This window comes from Gopherus evgoodei, chromosome 1, assembly GCF_007399415.2.
Source record: "Gopherus evgoodei ecotype Sinaloan lineage chromosome 1, rGopEvg1_v1.p, whole genome shotgun sequence".
Taxonomy (NCBI): domain Eukaryota; kingdom Metazoa; phylum Chordata; order Testudines; family Testudinidae; genus Gopherus; species Gopherus evgoodei.
Genome location: NC_044322.1, coordinates 350,358,570 through 350,379,828, shown reverse-complemented (window position 1 = coordinate 350,379,828; position 21,259 = coordinate 350,358,570).

Sequence of the window (21,259 nt, the reverse complement as noted above, 5' to 3'; positions counted from 1 at the left end):
TTGGCTGCTTGGGGCGGCAAAACCCCTGGAGCCGGCCCTGCCTGTATCTAAGGGATCTTATGAGGAGGGCAACCCCCCTGAAAAGTTCTATGACTGCCTGTAGAAATAAGATGCATTCCACTTTTTTACCACCAGTTTCTCAGTTTGAGTTGCCTCATATGAGTGAGCCTAGGACCAGACAGTAGTACTCAGAAGTCTGGTAGCCAGCAGGGGCTGGGGTGTGTGTTACCAATCATGTCCGAGCTAAGCAAAGTGTGGAGCATTATGTTGTTGCTCTAATAAAATATTCCTCACCCTGGTAAGAAAATGACTGCAAAGAGGGCCTCTGCAGGAAGGCATACTAGAAAGTTTGCAGAGTAGCAGAGTGGGGACACCATGTTCCATGCTGGAGTTTCTGTGCCCAGACCCTGCCTACCTGTTTGGAGGAAAAAGAAGAAAAGAGAAGAGGAGAGAGTTTTTTTCGAACTGAGGACTTGTCTACACTGGTGCAGATGTGCTGCTATAGCACTTGGTGAAGTCACTGCCTATGCCGATGGGAGAACTTCTCCTATCAGCGTAGGTACTTCACCTCGATGGGGGGTGCTCTCCGGTTGACTTAGCACCGTCTGCACTATGAGTTCAGTTGGTATAACTGCGTCACTCAGGGGTGTGGATTTTCCTTTTGGAGAGCAGGAGAGCATGTGCATGGGCTGACTGGAACTGAAATGTTACTCTAGGACCCAGAAGAAACTTTAGATGGACTTCAGGGACTGTGACACTACTGCAGAGTCCAGGGGAACACGTAGATTGACAGTGTTGTGAGCACCCTCTCAGTTAAAGCTGAGACGGCCTTTTGTTTTCCTTGTAGATTTCCTCCCTCCCCAATCCCCCGCCATCAATACTGGGGGAATGGGAGCTGATATAGTTTTTATCAAGTCTGGATTTTCCTATTGGAAAAATGAACTTTCTCAAAGCAAAGATTTAATCAAACATGAAAATTGCTTAGTTCACTTGAATGCAATGGCTGATTGGACTCAGCAAGGAAATGAGAAGCTACAGGTAACTTGTTGTTATTTCTACATTTCTATGACAGTCAGGATCCAGACACTCCAAAGAGAGAACAGAGCATCTGAACTCCAAAGAATATGCAATTGAACCAACTGTTTGTATACAATATTATTGTGTATAAATATATGTCAAGTAAGGTCTCTTATATACGCATATCTTGTAATGTTCTGAACCTGATGGTCATTATGAAATATGTATGCAAACTGTGGTTATGACTTTATGTGTTTGTGTACATAAAACTGTGCTCACAATTTGTGCCCTAACATTCAGTTCCACTTCAGCGCAGTGACAATTCTTGGAGAAGAGTTGCTTCCTGGGACAGAGCATTCGTATCTGGCTCTAGCATTTGAAAGAGGAGATTGCCTGCAAACTCTTTGTGACCAGCTCTGCTCCCAAACTGGTGCATATGTGTAAATAAAACATGTTACATTAGCAATATACTCAGATACTAAGCAACTGATTTCCTCTTCAACGGGGGAGCCAACCTGAGACACCTTGATATTTTCCACTGCTCAGTAGATAGGCATCAGTCTAGTTATTATTTGAAGGCTGCTTGGTGAACTATCTGAGATGACTGATGGTTTCCACCCAGCTCCCAGTGCAAACAGTGTCCTCGTCACAAAACTGCCACCAGAATTGTCACCCGTTTGCTCCTTTGTTAGCAACCCAGCAAGGAGTGCCAGGACTAAATAGCCATTTCATTTAATTATAAATCATGATACCGAATGCAGTAAGCAATACAACGTTATTTACTTATTAAACAACAGTTAATAAAAAATTGTTACCCAAATACCCCAAATAAATAAACTCAAAAACATTTTAGACTGATTAAAATTCTACATGCTCATTATTTACAGTTGTGTAACTAAAAAAAAAATTCTCCTCTTCTATCTCCTGCCCAAGAGATTATCAGTCCATGGTCTTTTTGTTTACAGCTTCACAATATGCTGTGGCAAAAATGTGATCACAGATGCAGACATTGTTTTGACACAAAATGAGTCTGAGAAATAATTTCAATTATAACTCTATGCTCTCTTTTTCTTTGTTTTGGTAATATGAATACTCACTGCTCTAAAGTGATGTTCAAAATACTGATTTAGATGGAATGAATGTTTCATAAATAATTTAGACAAACAATACAGCTAGAGTTCCTTGCAACATATAAAGCAACACTCATTTGGAGGCAAAGAAATGTAGCTGTAACTGCTCAGGGCACATAATGCAGCCATGTGTCTAAGGCATTTCATCTGGGCATTGTTCATGCATTTCCTCCAGATTTCATTCCAGGTATTGTCACTCATATGACCTACTGTTGTACCAGATGCATTCAGCTCTACATGCAAAAATGGAATTCAAAGATTTAAAAGCATGAAACTTCTTGGGGATGGAGAGAGTAGAAAGAGCAACAAGTATGAAATATGTTAGCTGTTAATTGAAGGGTAAATGCTTGCAGGGGTGGCTCTATGTATTTTGCTGCCCCAAGCACGGCAGGCAGGTGGCTTTTGGCGGCATGCCTGCGGGAGGTCAGCAGGTCCCGCACCTTAGGCGTACCCGCTGCCGAATTGCTGCCAAAGCCGCAGGACTGGCACACCTCCTGCAGGCATACCGCCAAAGACGGCCTAACTGTTGCCCTCACGGCAACTGGCAGGCCTCCTCTGACGGCTTGCCGCCCCAGGCATGCGCTTGCCACCCCAGGCATGCGCTTGCCGCCCCAGGCATGCGCTTGCTGCACTGGTGCCTGGAGCTGCCCCTGAATGTTTGTCCCCCAAGCAAAGTCAGGGGGAGAGGTTTTTAATAGAGTCATGTGACAAGCATTTGACTCTATGCTATTTTAGTATTTCCATCAAAGTATGTGCCTCTTACCCTGGAATGGCAGCATTTTTAGTTAGTAGAACTACAAACCCTAGGACCACAGATGTTAAATATTGTGCTTAGAGCAACGCTACCCAGCAGTGAGCTGCTATTAAGCAATGGAAGAAAATCACTTGCATGACATTGACTACTGCAGACTGCCAAGTGCCAGATTAATTGAACGAAACTAGAAATATTGTATTAAAGCAATTGAGAAATAAACTACTTTAAAACTGAGGGGCACTCAAATGGATTAGATCAAATGGACTCCATGGTCCTAGCAATTCAGATGCTCCTCAGATGAATGTTAATGACGTACATTATTATATAACACTCTTCAGCCAGAAGAAATGTAATGGACTTTACAAAACTAACAGTCTGTTTTATGAACTATACACAAAGGGTAATTTTATGCACCACTGATATGCAGCAACCTCTAAAAGTGACAGCTGGCAGCTGCTGAACAGCCCACAACAACACTACACGAGAGTAGCTGAAAGTTCCTTTTTCTGGAGAGTAGGAAAAACATCCTGGTTAAATTCAAGTTTTAAGTGAATAAATTATTCTTTAATCAGTATCCTTGAAAAAATCCTGTTGTACAGTGCAGCTGCCAATTCCCACCCAAGAGGTGACTGCATTTCACTCGTGGGTAAGTGACAACTATATAAGCTGTATGAAAAGTTTTTAATGTTCCCCAGATGAATGGCCCTGTATATATGTAAAGTTATTACTATATAACTATCTATATACTATCTTTAGCTTAAACCACGTCATGGCATTTTTTCCTCCGTTTTTCCCACCATTTACTTCCTTATTGCCAAAAACATCCCTATGGAAACAACAGAAGCAATGGAGCAGAAACAATGATAAATCTTACTCTTTGCAAATATTCTGAATTGCCGGCACATGCAATGCTCTTGGAGGTTTATGAAACATGCCTGTACTCAAAAAGCTGAAAAGATTGAGTGTTTATAGATGACCGAGGTTATGAAGGCTTCCAAAGCAAAAACTGGCAATTAGACCTTACGGTTCCAAGAAATATCAAGCTTGTATTTTTCAGCACTGCAAGGTTAGAAAATATAAACCTGTCAATAAAAAGTCCAATGTTACAGCATCACCTTGTTTCTCAATGACACCTTCAAACTGTATTTTTATAGGTGATGTTAATTATATGACCACAATGTAATAAGATTGTAAGTGCAATAAAATAGTAGACTTGCAAACATCTAGCTTAAGCATTATTTTTTATTTAGCATCAAGTACAATTTTGTATTTAATTGGCACTAAATACATAGATGTTGATTATATTAATCAAATTTATTATGGACGTGCTTAGGGATCAATCAAGATCAGTGCTAGGCACTGCACAAACCCAGAGTAACAGACAACCCCTGCTCTCTGATCAGTTTATAATCTAAATAGACAAGACAGACAAAGGATGAAGGGAAGAGTTGTAATAGATAAGTAGAGTGAACAATAAGATAGTAGCAAATGTCACGTTAGTTGCATAATTTTTTTTCTTTTTGGGAGGGGAATTCCTCCGGTTAACTAGGAATTATATGAAAACCCATGAATATTGTACTGGTTTAGATAGATGTTTATTCAAATTACCTTGAAATGCATGGTCAAAATACCTGAAGAACTGCTAAAAAATGATGATCATGCTTCTATTTTTATTTATTTATTTTATTTTACATTTCTATACTGAGCTTATTAAGGCCCCAGTCCTGCAAAGACTTGCACAAGTGATAAACATTACATATGTAAGTAATCCAATTGATTTTAATCAAACTACTTGTGCATAAGTTTAAGCATGTTACAAGTTTTTGCAACACTGAGGCCCAATATTCTTGTTTTCAATTGTTCATGGACAGTAGACAAATAAGGTCAAATTTTTAGGCAGCTTCAAAACTGGACTCCAAAGTTGTGCCTGCCAGTTTTCCATGTGCAAGTTGCTGGATGCACAAAACCCATGCAGGTTTTCCACATTCACCTTTCTGTACACTCAAGACATATGTCCCACTGGAGAGGTAATTGGCTCAGCACCTGGGAAACTTGAGCTTTCATTCCAGTTCTGCAACTGGACTACTGTGTGACCTTGGACAAGTCACTTCACTTTCCCTGTCTGTAAAATGAGGATAATATTACTTGCCTCCTTTCGAAAACACTTTGAGGTCTATAACTGAAAAGTGCTATATATGTGCTATACACTCGGGAAAGTTCAGCATGAGATGTAGAAACCTTGGTACATATTATAGTACCAACACAAAGCAAATGGTTACGTGTTTGTGAAAGAGCAATAATGCCTTCTTGCAAGAAATATATTTTACATAAGGCAGCATCCATCTTCTAGCTCAGTGGTTTGAGCATTGGTCTGGAAAACCCAAGGCTGTGAGTTCAATCCTTGAGGAGACCATTTGGGGATTGGTCCTGCTTTGAGCAGGAGGTGGGACTAGATGATCTCTTGAGGTGCCTTCCAACCCTAATGATCTATGATTCTATTCCCAGGGGCATTCTGTGCCCTTGCACATGTGCAAAATTCATGTCCCCTGCATGGGGGGAGGAGGAGTGGCTGAGTGAGGGTGCAGGTGTAGAGAGGGATTTTGGTAGATCAATAAACTTCCTGGACCACTACTGATAGGTAGAATATCAATTATCATGCTTATTACTCAAAACAGCCAAGTCAGTAGGTCTTTAGTGGGCATGTGCAGCAGCCTTAGTATAACTCAGCCGGGAGGAGAGGGGGGTTGAGTGACCACAAGAAGGGAGCCTTTCTGTGCATCCTTCCTGATAATATCTCTGGTGGAATTGCTGAGGAATGTGTTTTTAGAAACTGCTCTATATTTGCCGTCTGGGAAGTGTTTGTCATGGCAGACTTTGCAAAAACACATCCATCTAATTAATGGTCTGAGGAAACCTCTTGCTTAATCTTTGAAATTGCATGCTTAAGAGGTTGTTTTTTGGCCTACATGTTATTCTCACACTAACAATAAAAAAGGCCGGGAGAAGTCTGGGCTAGTTGGATCACTCCATGGACACATCTTGGGGGACCCACCAACAGAAGAAAGACTGTCCGTCAGAAGGCTGATGCTGTACCACTTGAGAACCACACCAGACTTTGATAATTATTGAGGGTTGCAGGCGTTTCACTAACCTGTTGCAGACGTGTGTAAGTGTGACCCTGGGTAAATTGTTCCTCTGGTTAATCACGCTCACCATCAAAAATTTACACCTTATTTCCAGTTTGAAAGTGTCTAGCTTCAGTTTCCAGCCATTGGCTCACGGTTATACCTTTCTCTGCTAGATTGAAGACCCCATTATTAAATATTTGTTCCCTATCTTGTTACTTATAAACTGTGCCATCTGAATACTTTATCAGTGATGATTCCACTTGGGCTGATGAAGGCAGGTGGTTATGCCTGAAGAGGAAACAGCTTGCTCCTTTGTCTAGTGGGATGTGTCCTGTTCCTTCTCTCCCCATTCTGGGAAGATATCAGTGCTGAACAGCGACCAGAACTAAGATATAGCAGGAGCTTCAAGGCCCTGTGCAATCCTGGCAGAGGACTATATTGCTGAGATGAAACTTGTAGCTAACTCTGTAGTTTGTTTGTCCTTTATTTTAATTGTCCTCAGCTGAAGAAACTGGTGCAAGGTCTGGAGTGAAGGCTAAGAGGGAGGCCAGGCAGTCTGCAGAGCAAGCAGACAGCCCTGCTGCAAAAGGCAAAGGATGATCTATAATCCCTAAGGAGAAGGCCATGGAGAGTCCCTGTGACTAAGAGAAGGATAACTATCTGCAGAGCCCCTGCAACTGAGAGGAGGCTTGACTTGTGATGCTTTCCATTTTGACCCTTTCTTAATGCAAAAGGGAAGGAATTTTGATTTGGCCAAAAGGCTAAATCTTGCCACCGGTCTGGAACAGTCTTTCTCTGCTGAGGTGGAGAAACTGAGGCATGGATGCACCTGATGGGAAGGTAAGAGAATACTTGTGCTCCTTTTATGAGCCATTTGGCATTCTAAGAGTGATTCTGTGAGTTACACCATGTACAGAGCTAGGATTGGGGACAATAGATGTTCAGCGCATAAATATGTGTGTTTAAATGGGTTGGCAGGTAGAATGGCAAGATGCTGTCAAGTAAACCAACCTCTCAGCAAATAACCCATGTAAAAGAAAAACCTGCTGTAGGGTTGCATTGTCTTTGGTAAGAAAACACATTAATGCAAGCCTTGTGAACTGCTGAAAGCACCCCATGGGTTCTGGATTTGGCAGCCAGGTCATGCTACTCCTGACAAGTTTTTTCCATTATCTCAGCTGGATTTTGTGATGCTCAGGCTGGCAAATAGTTTGTCGTTGAAACCAGTGTAATGACTGGCCCTACTTTAATCATTTCAGTGCACCCTGGGCATCTGCTGTGTCAGTAAACATACCTCCATGCTGCCCCACGTATCAAAGATATCCTCTTCAAGGGCCTGATCCAAAGCCCTCTGAACTCAATGTAATGACTCACTTTGACTTAAGTGAGCTTTGGAATGGGTTCTTGACATAACCTTATTCCCAGATTTTGGACCTTAGCGTCCAAAATATGGGGGTTAGCATGAAAGCCTCCAAGCTTAGTTACCAGCTTGGACCTGGTACTGCTGCCACCACCCAAAAAATTAGAGTGTTTTGGGGCACTCTGGTCCCCCTGAAAAACCTTCCCTGGGGACCCCAAGACCCAAATCCCTTGAGTCTCACAACAAAGGGAAATAATCCTGTTTCCCTTCCCCCCTCCAGGTGCTCCTGGAGAGATACACAGACACAAGCTCTGTGAAACTACACAGAGTGATTCCCCCTCTCCGTTCCCCCGTCCTGGGAACAAAAAGGACTTTCCTATTCCCCAGAGGGAATGCAAAATCAGGCTAGCCAATTCAACACACACAGACCTCCCCTGATTTCTTCCTCCCACCAATTCCCTGGTGAGTACAGACTCAATTTCCCTGAAGTAAAGAAAAACTCCAACAGGTCTTAAAAGAAAGCTTTATATAAAAAGAAAGAAAAAATACAAATGTTCTCTCTGTATTAAGATGATACAACACAGGGTCAATTGCTTAAAAGAATATTGAATAAACAGCCTTATTCAAAAAGAATACAAATTAAAGCACTTCAGCACTTATATTCATGCAAATACCAAAGAAAAGAAACCATAGAACTTACTATCTGATCTCTTAGTCCTTACACTTAGAAACAGAAGACTAGAAAATAGAACTACTTCTCCAAAGCTCAGAGGAAACAGGCAGACAGACAAAAGACTCAGACACACACTTCCCTCCCCCCAAAGTTGAAAAAATCCGGTTTCCTGATTGGTTTTCTGGTCAGGTGTTTCAGGTGAAAGAGACATTAACCCTTAGCTATCTGTTTATGACACGCCCCCCAAATTGCAGACAGTGGGGAAGCTCACTGGCGGCAATTTCCTTCTAGAACTTGAAAATAAACAGATTAATACAACACATGCACCTTTACATATACTACTAAGTATATAACTAACAGACTTTTACATTTTAAGAACACTTTTTAACTACTGGATTCTGGGAAACTGTCACGGGAGAGTGCATCAGCAACTTTGTTAGAAGCTCCTGTGATGTGTTGAATTTCAAAATCAAAATCTTGGAGAGCTAAACTCCAACAAAGAAGTTTCTTGTTGTTCCCCTTGGCAGTATGAAGCCACTTTAGTGCAGCATGGTCAGTTTGTAGTTGGAACCGCCGTCCCCAAACATATGGGCGTAGCTTTTCCAGGGCGTACACAATGGCATAGCATTCCTTTTCACTGACTGACCAGTGACTTTCCCTCTCAGACAGTTTCTTGCTGAGAAACACGACAGGATGGAAGTTGTGATCTGTTGCTTCCTGCATGAGCACTGCTCCTATACCACGCTCAGATGCATCTGTGGTTACTAGGAATGGTTTGTCAAAATCCGGGGCCCTGAGTACAGGGTCAGACATGAGCGTTGCCTTAAGTTGGGTAAAGGCCTTTTGACACTCATCAGTCCACTTAACTGCATTTGGCTGGGTCTTTTTGGTCAGGTCGGTCAATGGGGCAGCGATTTGGCTGTAGTGTGGTACAAATCGCCTGTAGTATCCGGCCAAGCCTAAGAAGGATTGGACCTGTTTCTTTGACCTTGGGACAGGCCACTTTTGGATAGCATCCACCTTGGCCTGTAGGGGGTTTATGGTTCCTCGACCCACCTGGTGCCCCAGGTAAGTCACTCTGTTTTGGCCTATTTGACACTTTTTGGCCTTAACAGTTAGTCCTGCCTGCCTGATGCGCTCAAAGACCTTTTCCAGGTGGACTAGGTGTTCGGGCCAGGAGTCTGAAAAAATGGCCACATCATCGAGGTAGGCAACTGCAAATTCTCCCAGTCCAGCTAGTAGACCGTCTACCAGCCTCTGGAAGGTGGCGGGTGCATTTCGAAGGCCGAAAGGAAGGACATTGAATTCATACACCCCCGTATGGGTGACGAATGCTGACCTCTCCTTGGCAGGTTCATCTAGCGGTACTTGCCAGTACCCCTTGGTTAAGTCTATGGTAGAGATGAACTGGGCACGTCCCAACTTTTCCAATAGCTCATCAGTACGTGGCATTGGATAGTTGTCCGGACGAGTTACAGCATTTAGCTTACGGTAGTCCACGCAGAAGCGTATTTCCCCATCTGGTTTGGGTACCAGAACCACTGGAGATGCCCAGGCACTGGTAGATGGGCGGATTATACCCATCTGTAGCATGTTCTGGATCTCCCGTTCTATAGCAGCTTGGGCATGAGGAGACACCCGGTAGGGTGGGGTTCTGATTGGGTGAGCATTACCTGTATCAATGGAGTGGTATGCCCGTTCAGTCCGTCCTGGGGTGGCTGAGAACAATGGGGCGAAGCTAGTGCACAGCTCCTTGATTTGTTGCCGCTGCAGACGTTCCAGGGTGGTTGAGAGGTTCACCTCTTCCACGCCACCGTCTTTTTTTCCGTCGTAGTAGACACCGTCAGGCCACTCAGCATCATCTCCCTGGACTGTAAACTGACAAACCTGTAAGTCTCTGGAATAGAAAGGCTTGAGAGAATTAACATGGTACACTTTAGGCTTTAGTGAGGAATTGGGAAATGCTATGAGGTAGTTTACAGCTCCCAGGCGCTCTTGGACCGTGAATGGCCCTTCCCATGATGCTTCCATCTTATGGGCCTGTTGCGCCTTCAAGACCATAACCTGGTCTCCTACCTTGAAGGAACGTTCTCTGGCATGTCTGTCATACCAGGCCTTTTGCTCTTCTTGAGCATCCTTTAGGTTCTCTCTAGCAAGGGCTAAAGAGTGTCGGAGGGTGCTTTGTAGGTTGCTTACAAAGTCCAGAATGTTAGTTCCTGGAGAAGGCGTAAACCCCTCCCATTGCTGCTTCACCAACTGTAATGGCCCCTTAACCTCGTGACCATACACTAGTTCAAATGGTGAAAACCCTAAACTGGGATGTGGTACAGCCCTGTAGGCAAACAGCAACTGCTGCAACACTAGGTCCCAATTATTGGAGAATTCGTTGATGAATTTTCTTATCATGGCCCCCAAAGTTCCATTGAACCTTTCCACCAGGCCATTGGTTTGATGGTGGTACGGGGTGGCAACCAAGTGATTCACCCCATGAGTTTCCCACAGTTTTTCCATGGTCCCGGCCAGGAAATTAGACCCTGAATCTGTAAGGATGTCGGAGGGCCAACCTACCCTGGCAAAGATGTCTGTTAGGGCCAGGCACACAGTGTTAGCCCTGGTGTTGCCTAGAGCTACTGCTTCTGGCCATCGGGTAGCAAAGTCCACTAAAGTCAGTACGTACTGTTTTCCTCTGGGCGTCTTTTTTGGGAAAGGGCCCAGAATATCCACAGCTACTCGCTGAAATGGGACCTCAATTATGGGGAGTGGCTGGAGAGGGGCCTTGACCTGGTCTTGAGGCTTACCCACTCTTTGGCATACCTCACAAGACCGGACATACTTGGCAACATCCTTGCCCATCCCCTCCCAGTGGAAGGACTTCCCCAACCGGTCCTTGGTTCGGTTCACCCCAGCATGGCCACTGGGATGATCATGGGCTAAGCTTAAGAGCTTCCCCCGGTACTTAGTTGGAACCACCAACTGTTTTTGCGGCTGCCATTCCTCCCGGTGTCCACCAGAAAGAATTTCCTTGTATAAAAGTCCTTGGTCTATAACAAACCGGGATCGATTAGAAGAGCTGAGAGGCGGTGGGGTGCTCCGTGCCGCCGCCCACGCTTTCTGAAGGCTGTCATCTGCTTCCTGCTCAGCCTGGAACTGTTCCCTTGAGGCTGGGGTCACCAGTTCTTCCTCAGACTGTGGACTTGGGCTTGGTCCCTCTGGAAGCGATGTAGGTGATGGGGTTGGTTCCGTTGCTGGTGAACCGCTCTCCGCTGGTGCACCTGAGGGTATTTCAGGCTCTGGCTGAGCCTTTTGGGTATGGCTGTCGTGTGCTTCTGCCAGTTCTGGCTCGCTGGCGCCCTCTGGCGTTGAGTTTGAAGATGTGGTTGCACTTGCTGGTGCTGGTTGTTGTTCCAGTTCCGGGCCTGGGACTGGAGATGCTGTGGCTGTTTCAGTGGTAGGCATGGAATCCGGGTCCACTACCTCTGTCTGGGTCTCTGGTAACACAGACGGGGCCTCTGTGGACGGCTCAGGAACAGGAATGGGTCTGGAAGCTTGCCTGGTTTGGCTACGGGTAACCATTCCCACTCTCTTGGCCCGCCTCACCTGGTTGGCCAAGTCTTCCCCCAGTAGCATGGGGATAGGATAATTGTCATAGACTGCAAAAGTCCACATTCCTGACCAGCCTTTGTACTGGACAGGCAGTTGAGCTGTAGGCAAGTCTACAGCTTGTGACATGAAGGGGTAAATTGTAACTTTGGCCTTTGGGTTGATGAATTTGGGGTCAACGAAGGATTGGTGGATAGCTGACACTTGTGCCCCCGTGTCTCTCCACGCAGTAACCTTCTTTCCGCCCACTCTCAAATTTTCCCTTCGCTCCAAGGGTATTTGAGAGGCATCTGAGCCTGGGGATCTTTGGGGTGATGGTGGTGTAATGAATTGCACTCGGATGGTGTTCTTGGGACAGTTGGCCTTGATATGTCCCAGTTCATTACACTTAAAGCATCTTCCATCTGATGGGTCACTGGGCCGAGGTGAGTTACTGGAGACTGGTGAGGTTGAAGAGTAGGGTATCTGTGGCTTTACTTGGGTGGTATGTAGGGTCTTTGGCTGTCCTCGGTTGTAGGGTTTATGGTCTGTGTGCCCCCTGGGGTAATCGTTCCCCTTGACAGTAGCTTTCTTGCTTTCTGCCACTTCCATACATTTGGCTCCAATCTCCCCCGCCTCAGCGATAGTTTTGGGATTTCTATCTTGTATGTACCGTGTGATGTCTTCAGGAACACCATCCAAGAACTGCTCCATTTGTATGAGGAGGTTCACTTCTTCCAAGGTTTGAATGTTGTTTCCTGTTAACCAGGCCTCATAGTTTTTTGCAATGTAGTAGGCGTGTTTGGGAAATGACACCTCTGGTTTCCATTTTTGGGTTCTGAAGCGCCGACGGGCATGATCTGGGGTTATCCCCATCCTGTATCTGGCCTTGGTTTGAAAAAGTTTATAGTCATTCATTTGCAGCTTAGGCATTTCAGCTGCCACCTCTGCTAAAGGTCCACTGAGTTGTGGCCTTAATTCTACCATGTACTGGTCTTCGGGGATGCTGTACCCAAGACAGGCTCTTTCAAAATTTTCCAGGAAGGCCTCGGTGTCATCACCTGCCTTGTAGGTGGGAAATTTCCTGTGCTGTGGAGCAATACTTGGCGCCGGGTTGTTAGGGTTGGCTGGCACATGCAGCCCAGCTTTTGCCATCTCCAGTTCATGTTTTCTCTGTTTTTCCTTCTCTTCATTCTCTTTTTGTTGTTTTTCCATGTCTCGGTGGTGGGCCGCCTCATCTTCTGCTTGTTTCCTTCGGTAGGCCACCTCTTCTTCTTCTAGTTTTCTTTTGTGTGCTGCCTCTTGGGCTGCCTGTTCTCTTTGGAAGGCTGCCAGTTTGATGCTTTCTTCCTTTTCTTTTATCTCCATCTCTTTTTGTTTTATTTCCAGTTGTCGCCTGTGTTCAGCTTCTTTTAATTGGTCTTCGGCCTCCATTTTTGTCCTAGTAGACATGGTTCCTGTTTTCTTGTGTTGGGGTGCCCTCCGGTGTTTCTCTGTTGAACTGCAGGCTCTGTTGCCTCCTGAAGTCTGCCTAGCAACAGTGCTTTTTTCCCTTTCTCTCTCTAGCTAATGTTCAATGAAGGGAAACCAGAAAAACCACTTTATTTGCATGCATATAAGTGCTGGTACTTGCCACCTAATGGGAGGGCTATTGCATGACAAAAGACCCTCAACAGTCTTCTCGCTTAACATGCAAACCACAAACTGCTAGAGAGAGCAGAAAAAAAAAATTCTCTCTGGTTCCCTTTTAAAACCAAACTGTTTCTCTCTGCTAAAAAGCCCTTAGCAGAGAAAAGAAAAATATAATATTCCTACTGGCTTCTGGATTCTGTCTAGATCCCACCGCTGCCACACCGTGACATAACCTTATTCCCAGATTTTGGACCTTAGCGTCCAAAATATGGGGGTTAGCATGAAAGCCTCCAAGCTTAGTTACCAGCTTGGACCTGGTACTGCTGCCACCACCCAAAAAATTAGAGTGTTTTGGGGCACTCTGGTCCCCCTGAAAAACCTTCCCTGGGGACCCCAAGACCCAAATCCCTTGAGTCTCACAACAAAGGGAAATAATCCTGTTTCCCTTCCCCCCTCCAGGTGCTCCTGGAGAGATACACAGACACAAGCTCTGTGAAACTACACAGAGTGATTCCCCCTCTCCGTTCCCCCGTCCTGGGAACAAAAAGGACTTTCCTATTCCCCAGAGGGAATGCAAAATCAGGCTAGCCAATTCAACACACACAGACCTCCCCTGATTTCTTCCTCCCACCAATTCCCTGGTGAGTACAGACTCAATTTCCCTGAAGTAAAGAAAAACTCCAACAGGTCTTAAAAGAAAGCTTTATATAAAAAGAAAGAAAAAATACAAATGTTCTCTCTGTATTAAGATGATACAACACAGGGTCAATTGCTTAAAAGAATATTGAATAAACAGCCTTATTCAAAAAGAATACAAATTAAAGCACTTCAGCACTTATATTCATGCAAATACCAAAGAAAAGAAACCATAGAACTTACTATCTGATCTCTTTGTCCTTACACTTAGAAACAGAAGACTAGAAAATAGAACTACTTCTCCAAAGCTCAGAGGAAACAGGCAGACAGACAAAAGACTCAGACACACACTTCCCTCCCCCCAAAGTTGAAAAAATCCGGTTTCCTGATTGGTTTTCTGGTCAGGTGTTTCAGGTGAAAGAGACATTAACCCTTAGCTATCTGGGCATCTGCTGTGTCAGTAAACATACCTCCATGCTGCCCCACGTATCAAAGATATCCTCTTCAAGGGCCTGATCCAAAGCCCTCTGAACTCAATGTAATGACTCACTTTGACTTAAGTGAGCTTTGGAATGGGTTCTCAAAAGAAAGGGTGTGAATAAAATGCTTTTGGGGGATGGGGGGGGAAAGGAACCTGACAGAACTGGGAGGAAAGAGGATTGAATGAGAAAGGGTTCTAGGTAAACTTTGGACAAGTTTTTGGGCCTTTAGGGCTATCTGAATCAAACCTAGTGTCTGAGGTTCCATTATGGGTACTAATAACTAGAACCATCACTGCTCTCAGCATAAAGCTTTATTTATCATAACAGTAATCATGCCTCTAGCTTTATAAGATCAAATTCTGTATGGCATGAAGTGGGGGAAAGGCCTAGACCACAGTAGAAAGTTCAATTTATACTAGTGCAAAGTGGCATAACCATCCCCAGATGTGTGGATGCAGTTATACTGGTGTAGCTAATTCTCCTTCCCAAACTGGTATAAGGTACCATCACTAGAACTACACTAGAACTTATATCAGTAAAGCTATTTCAGTAAAAAATCACAACCAAACTGAAATAGTTATACCAAAAAAACTTTCTTAAACTAGACAAGGCCTAAGAATGAAGTGGATCACTCAGTAATTAAAACTTAATTCACTTGCTCACTAACCATGACTCTTAAGGAAAAGTTACACTTGTCTCTGATTAACAAGTGGACTTGAATTCAAGTATTCATTTACATAAAAACATTACAGCAATCTTGTATAAATCCCCATCTCATTAGCACATTCCAGAGATGTATTCAAGTCTCACTTCACACACTCATACTGTAGGCTTGATAGCACTTAAAGCTGCTGAAATCGATAGGACATCTAATTCACAGCAACACTCTTCAGATTAAAACAAAAGACGAAACAACAAAACACAACAACTGTTAGCAATTCAGGTAGTCTTGCATTACTTTCCTTTATCTCTTTGCTTTCTTTCAGGATATTCCTAGTTGGGCCTGATCCCAAGGCACTGAGAACCTGCATATCACTGGCTTACTATATTTTCAGATCCCCACAGTGTGCTAAGTACTTTATAAAGATGTAAGAAAGCACAACACTTCCCTAAAAAGCTTACAATCAAAGTAGAAAAAAAAATGGGGAACATACAAGCACAGTGGGTGAGGTGACTTTTGTCAACATCTTGTAGGAAGACCATAGGAGGGAAAGCCAAGGGAGAAGATGCATCTCCATGCCAGAATGGTATACAGACCTACAAGGACCAGTCCAAATGCCTTTGGTCCTTCTGAAGCTAGAATAAGTTTTGCTTTCAATGATACTTTTGTAATGTACTTTACCCCAAAAAGGATCACTGAGATGAGTGACTGCCTCTGTACTTATTACTGTTATGTAATGCCTTAAGGTGCTACTTGGGGTTAACATTGGACATAAACACAAAAAGCAGTTTGTGCCCCTGTCTTGGAGTCTGTTCATCCCAGTTGGTTCAGCAGACAAAGGGTTAAGAAGTAACTGTCTACCTGCTGAGCCAGAGCTGATTGGTAGACCCACAGCCACTGTGAGGAATAAAGGTTTGCAAGGTAGGAGGATGGGGTGGCTGCCGGGGAAGCAGAGGGATTGCAGAGAAAGGATCCATTCAGCAGACTGATGAGACACTGCCAGACAATACTCCCAAGAGGGAGAAGCAGGACAAGAGGCTGGGGAATCCCACAAAGTATAAGAGCTAGGAAGTAGCTCAGGGAGCAGCAAGGGACAGAGAAGACTGGCTGTTCCAGAGAAGTACCTTGAGCTGGCACCCAGTGGAGTGGGTGTGCCTGGGTTCCCCTACCTAAACCCAATAAATCTGGGGCTAATTAGAGTTGACTACTGCAGAATTGGGTGTGGTGTAGCTCTCTATCTCGCTGCAAAGGGGTGCTAACAGACAAAGCTCCATATTATAGCCTTGAAGAGCCTTCAATCTGCACATGTGTGCCTACTTCTCAACTAGGAGTCTGAGGCCCCCAGGGGGACTGTGAGCAGGTTTCAGGGGGGCTATCAAGCAGGGCCAACATTAGACTCACTGGGGCCCAGGGCAGAAAGCAGAAGCCCTGCCACATGGGGTTGAAGCCTGGGGCCTGAGACCCACCACCCGGGACTGAAGCAGAAGCCTGGATACAATACTTCAGTTGAGGCCTAATCAGCGCAGAGTCAAAAGGAAGAATTATTTCTTATATCTTGCTTACAACACCCCTGCTAATACATGCCAGAATGATGTTTTTTTGCAACAGTATGACACTGTTGACTCATATTTAGCTTGTGAGCTACTATGACCCCAAGATCTCTTTCTGCAGTACCCCTTCCTAGATAGTCATTTTCCATTTTGTATGTGTGCAATTGATTGCTCCTTCCTAAGTGGAATACTTTGCATTTACTCTTATTGAATTTCATCCTATTTACTTCAGACCATTTCTCCACTTTGTCCAGATCATTTTGAATTTTAATCCTATCCTCCAAAGCACATGCAACCCCTCCCAGCATGGTATCATCTGCAAACTTTATAAGCATACTCTCTATGCCATTATCTTAATCCTCGATGAAGATATTGAACAGAACCAGACGCAGAACCTATCTCTGCGGTAACCCACTCGTCATGCCCTTCCAGCATGACTGTGAAGCACTGATAACTACTCTCTGGGAATGATTTTCCAACCAGTTTTGCACCCACCTTATAGTAGCTCCATCTAGTTTTCATTTCCCTAGTTTGTTTATTCTGTCGTTCTGAAGTTTAGTCACAGTTTTGGTTTTCTCTGTCGAATTCTAACTGATTATGTTGGCATCAAGTTGGGAGGTATGGGGAAGATCAAAAGCATAGAAAGGAGACATAAAATGCAGAGAATAAGAATCAAGCCTAGATCTTGGACATCAGAGTAGAAAACTGTCAGTATTAAAGTGGTAGGCAATTATACGCTTATGTAACGCTATTAGAAGAGATGATATGCAAAATAGAGGATAAGAATAGAGAATAACTTTTGTAAATTAGTATTAGGATTTTAACGGGAGTTCAGAGTTCCCTTGGGATAACATTATACCTAGAACTGTTAACTAATAAAAAGAGTATTGTCAAAGATCAAGATAATTAACATTTTTAATTGGCAAACCAGTAAAATAGACTAGAAAATTCATTGTCTGATCTATGCTCCAAATAACAGATTCTATGAAATTGCATTCACTTTCATTACTTGGAAAACATAAATAGCTGGAGTATTTCGATATGCAGTACTGGAGATGGCCTAGGAACCCCTGGTAGCATGGCAACAGACTCATGACCACTGACAATAGAAGGCTACATAGAAGAACACTAAATTTCCTCCCAAATGAAGCTTTGGTGCACACAGAACTTGCAGCTGTTCATGTTTGTTACTCTAGTGTAGACTTAGGTCTGGTCTACACTAGGGGGATCGATCTAAATTACGCAACTTCTGCTACATGAATAATGTAGCTGAAGTCGAAGCCCTTAGACCTACTCACCGCAGTGTCTTCACTGCAGTGAGTCGAGTGCTGATGCTCCACCGACAACTCCGCCCGCGCCTCTTGCTCAGGTGGAATACTGGAGTTGGCAGGAGAGTGGTCAGCGGTCCATTTATCTCATCTAGAGTAGACGTGATAAATCAACCCCCAGTTGATTGATCGCTGCCCGTCCATCCAGCAATGTAGACAAGCCCTAAGATTTGCAACATGTGACTTACATATCCCTTCTGCATTTGCTCACCTATGTGTGAGTGTCTAAGGTGGTGCAGCCCAAAACATGGAAGAAGCATAGCAAGAAAGCAAGAAATAGTAAAATGTAAGGGTAGTAAAATGTAGTAAAATGTAAGGGTTCCTAAGTGGAAATTGATCACCCTTATTTCATTTTACATCTTGTACCTATGTTTATTTCTTTGGTTTGTAAATAATTAATTTAGGCTTACTGTCACTTACCTATCCCTAAGCAGATACAAGGAAGTCTAAGGGAATTTAACTTGCACATCAACTCTGAATTTGGCTCACGGGAAATATTTATCTGAGTAGTCTTTACTCACATGGCTATGAGTACAGGATTGTAGCCTATGGACCTGATACAAATTCCATGGGGATTTTTTCATGTGCTTTAATGGGCTTTGGATCAGGTTATGTGTGGATAGGTGTACATGTATACACACTCAGTATCCACTAAAGCTTCCTACTGAATGCATACTACATTAAGCAATTGTCACAACAGACCTCTTGCATTCTTACTAGTAAAACTCATGTTATTGTTTTACCTGTCAACTTCAACTTGTTGCTAATGAACGGGAGATGAATTTCCCCAGTGACAGCCAAGCATGCAAACCTTCATACACTGTTCTGTCAATGACCTTCACTCCTGACATGTAACTCTCCCTACAGGGCCTTTTTTTTCTAGTTGAAACTGCCAATCATACAACTTAAAAATAAAAAAAATTAAGACCGTTCAATAGCAGGAAGAGTGCATTGTATTCAATCACTGTGGCACTTAACCTTTCAAGGATGGACTTTGGCATTCCTAGACTACTACCAAAAAAGAAAGAAGCTTATTTTTTCCCCCAAGATCATTCAGGCAACTTTGGAGAAATACAGAAACTATCCATCTATTTAAGGCTTTATACTGTTGCCCATCACCACAGTGTCTGAGTGCCTTCCACATAAACCAAGTAGAAAAGTACCCAAAGGCCTTCAGGGCGTCTCTAGAACTCCTCTCTCCTGGGTTAACTCTGCTTGAGGTATGGTTTACTTTGCCAGGATTGAGTTTTGGGTGTCACCTATGGTGGAAAGCCTTCCTCAAAGAGCATTTCCTAAAGATAGCCAGACTTGATTCACATGCCCAAACTTGCAAGTAAATGAGATTTATTTGAAATCAACCTGGGTGGAGCAGGACCTGGGCAGTGGATTTGAGAGTCAGCAGTGTGGGGCATAAATTAGCAAACTCCCACCAATATGTGGGCAGGAGTGATCTCTTTGAAGAGTGCCTCATATAATGGGGGTGGTGGGGAAGGCAGACTGAGGTTGGCTGGGCAAGAAGCCTGGAGTGGGGAGAAATTCTGGTATTTTATCAGGAGCCCAGAGGGAAGACTGGGATTGTTGCCTGGGGAGAATAGGACTGGGTTGAGGAGTCTGATGGAGTAAAGATGGACTGGGACAGGGACAGGCTGGAGGAAAGTGTCTGCCCATTAGCGCACACTTGCCTCCAGAACCTGGAATGGAACACAAGAGTCCAGAGGCTCACCACTCCTCTGCTGTCATTAAAAATCTGTGAAAACCGATGGCAAAATGTCACATCCCCCTAAAGTGCTGGCCTACATAGAGGATGAATCATACTACTGCTATTGGTTACATTTGCTTAAGTGGTGGAGGTCTGTGCTGTGGATCTCAGGGTTCCAATCCTGCTGATGAACCACAATATGATGGGATTTTTACTTTTGTTTCTTAATCCTGAAAAGTTACACGAGAGCTACATTAAAAGAACAATGACATTGCAAAGTCAAGCACTCAGGTTAGGAAATGGCAGAATTAAGAGTGCCTGTGCAGCATTGATTTGCCCTTCTTGTGCCAACACATTCTGATAGTCTTTAATTACACAGTTACACACTAGATTTCTCCACATGTCTCCTGTCTCAGTGCACAGGATGGATGGTACTCCTGGAATGAATACTGGATGGTATGGAATACTGGATGGTAATTAGACTGCCTCACTTGTTGCAGTAGTTGGAAGGTGTGTAGTAAATGAAGAGAGACATAGAGTCTTCTACTTAAGGAATCTGAATGCCGCTCTGGAGGACTGGATTCTTTCCCTGCCTTTGTCACACAGTTCCAGTGTGATCCTGGCAAGTCACTTGTAACCACTTGTGAAAGATTGGTTTTAATTGTGTGCACATGCAATCTTAAATCTGATATTTCCCAACTTTTGAGTGTTTGACTTTGCAATGGTATGTTCTTTTAATGTAGTATGTAAGTTCTCTTGTAACTTATTGCTCATGAATCTCTTAGGATGCAATACTCCTGTAAACTTTTAATCTCCAGTGATTTTTGTTTTCTGTTCCCTGATATCTTCCCCTAAGGGTAAACATAATACCAGCCAAGTTGTTTAATATGCCCACAACAGTAATTCTTGACACATTTTGACTGAGGCTGGTTATACGATATGTCAAGCCATATGGAAACACTTATTTAAAATTTGCAACAGTTTTTTTTTTTAATTGCAAATGTCATTAGGGTGACCAGATGTCCCGATTTTATAGGGACAGTCCCAATTTTTGGGGTTTTTTCTTATATAGGCTCCTATTACCCCCCCTCACCCCTGTCCCGATTTTTCACATTTGCTGTTTGGTCACTCTAAATGTCATTAAAGTTTTGTTCACTGAACCTGGTTTTAGTAAGCACAGTTTTGATAAGTTTCAATAGATATGTCAAGACACTTGGATCGTTTTTAAATGCAAAAAAAAAAAGTGTCCATCTTGAACCCTAAGAAACAGTCACCATTCCAACATTTTCCCCAAAGTTTGAAACATTTGTTTTCAGCCAGGTCTGTCAACCATTCCTCTTGTGGAGGAATGTAACATAGACAGACTGAATTAGGAGATTAGGTGAATGAAGGCATTTTGGCGTCAAACCAGACAGCTGGCAATCACAGTACATTTGTCATGATGCTATTTGGCTCATGTGGTAGTGCTTGCTCTCTAATACCAGACTCCTTATGGCAGAGAACCTGTTAAAGTCGTCTGTAGACTGCTCATCAACCCTTGGACCCAGAACCTGTCACTCTTATGTCTATTAAGCACCATGCAAACTTAAGGAATTGAATATATAAAATAACTAGACTTAAAAGCTACTTC